The sequence below is a fragment of the Synchiropus splendidus genome, chromosome 2, assembly GCF_027744825.2.
Source record: "Synchiropus splendidus isolate RoL2022-P1 chromosome 2, RoL_Sspl_1.0, whole genome shotgun sequence".
In the NCBI taxonomy this organism is placed as follows: Eukaryota; Metazoa; Chordata; class Actinopteri; order Syngnathiformes; family Callionymidae; genus Synchiropus; species Synchiropus splendidus.
Genome location: NC_071335.1, coordinates 11,098,620 through 11,101,094, shown reverse-complemented (window position 1 = coordinate 11,101,094; position 2,475 = coordinate 11,098,620).

Below are 2,475 nucleotides of genomic sequence, written 5' to 3'. Positions count from 1 at the left end.
TGTAGGAGACAGCAGTGGGAAATAAAATGAAACCCAGGGCCGAAACAACAACTGGTCCAGACTCATTTAATTACGTTTTCAAAAGTACGGATGAATGAGCCAAAACTTTTTCCAATAAAAATTCTGCACATTTATCATAGATATTTAGTATAAATGTCTAACAATTCTGATATATTGAACCGGCATACATTGACGTATGCAGGGCTGTTTTAGTGGCTTTATTGATTCCAGCAGCATCTGAATGAGGGAGATTAATGTTGGGTCGCGCTGAAAAACTAATGATACCCAGAGCACTGTGGTCCGGGTGTCGGAGAGCACAGAGACATTTAAACACTCATGAAACGCTCTCGGAACAAACGCCCTGTCGTAAGCACCGATCCGAAAAAGTTAAATGACAATTTAAAAAGTATTTTGAGGTTTGTTCAAGAGGTCTGTTCACTGATGATGAAGGGAGGGAACGATGTAATATTTTTCACGGAGCATCAACTTCAAGCTACAGCGAGATAAAACGATTCATATTTTTGCTTCACGTACAAATGTGCCAAATGTATCACATCTATTCAAAAGAATATTAATATCAAACAAGGCTGGAAGACAGAAACTGTGTGTTCCAAGTACGAGGTGCTGTTTGAAGTTTTCACTGTAGCTCATTGTTCCGTCTGAGATAGCGCCGGCTACATTACAGGGCATAATTAGCAAGACGCTATCTAATATCCTCTTAACAGCTTCATTTTTTTTGCACGTACTTTTCGACAGGAAAACTGAAAATCACATCATTTATGGCCGCCAAGGACTTGGCTATAAAATGGCAGCTATTAAGTGGGGCTTTAAGAAATGCAATTAGTTTTTATGCAATGATGAATATCCACTAATTCTTGTCGCACAGGCACAAAGCAGGACGCGGAGGGAGGCGCTGCACACGAGCGAGGCAAGAACACACCCACTCCGTTTTATTTGGCCACTGAAACAAAATGTAATTACTTTTTGTGACTGTGAGATGAAGCTATGAAACTGCAATGTGACTTAATAGACTTTAAGGCTGATCATGAAAACGGGTTTTGCTGCATTAAACTGAAGAAACTCAAACTCCCACTTGTAGCACGGCAGGAACTGCGACTATTGAAATGCTAGCATGTTGAGGCGGGTCACACCGGCAGATAATTTACACTTCTCTGATGCTGCCAGTGTGACTTTGTCTTCCGTGGCCTTATCGGTAATTCTCTGAGCCTCACAAAGACATTTCCGTTCATTACTTTCACAACTACGCGCCGAACGATAACCAGCCTAATTATTCGAGCTAACAGCTACATACATTTTCCCTCCGAGCTTTCGCAACATGTGTCAGGTTGTGAGCGCGCGTGTGTGTCAGAGCATATGCCGCGCAACATCTCCACTTCTTTAATTTAGAATGCCAAAGGTAGCAACCCACGCAGCAATTAGAGGTGTTGGAAGAGTTGTGATTACATTGTAATTACCATTTAACTGACCGAGTTTTCAGCAGCGATTTAAGAAAGAAACCGCCGTTTGGTGAGACCTTTTGGGAGTTGGCTGCTCTGTCTGGTGCCGTGAAACAATTAACATGTGGCGCAATTATCACGCCGTGATACTAAACTGGAGCTTTACACTGTTGACGAAGAAAAAGGAAGTAAAATCCACACAATTAGGTGTCGCACTCATAAGACAGACTGTATTCATAAAGCAGCGCTAGTAAACAACATACAACAATTCATACCAGAAAAACACAGGTGTTAGACCAATAAATAAATACATATTACAAAGAAACAAATGCCGCGACAAAATAAACTAATAACAGTGACTGAAAACCTGACAGCAGTGGGCAGGAGGGAGCGCTGAAAACGTTCAACATCAATGGAGATATCCAATTGAATACATGAGAATGTAAAAGCAAAGTATTAAATCCATATTTGAAGACACAATCCATATAAACAGGGCGAAATGCTATTCAATATTTACTGACTGATTCTAGTATACAGTATATGTTAATGGAATACCAGTGTGGAGTACCAGGAGAGACAAAATGAAGAAATGAATGTGGAAATGGAAGTGGATATATGCAAAGTGGAAATAGTAATGGTGGTTCAGTTCAAGTGACCTTTCATGTGAAATAAATACAATCTGGCACCTGGCAGTATTATCAGGGCTACCTTCATTTGAACTTCATCCAGCCTGCAGCAGCCCAGACTACTTCTGCCTTTGGAGAGGAGTGAGGACATTCAGCTGTACCTACTAGACCAGAATCTTAACATCCCCGGTGAGTGATATATAAAGATATCCACGTCTTCTTCTCTTTTGAGGCTTCATGTAAAAAAGCTGTCAGCACTATTGAGTTTTTTTTTTCTTGAAAATGTTCTTGGATGGTACACAAAGACATGGAGGGAATAAGCAACCCATCGGTGGCAACTACTAAGAAACCCAGATTTCCTTCTCCAGAAAAGCCTCCTCTTGACTCTTTCC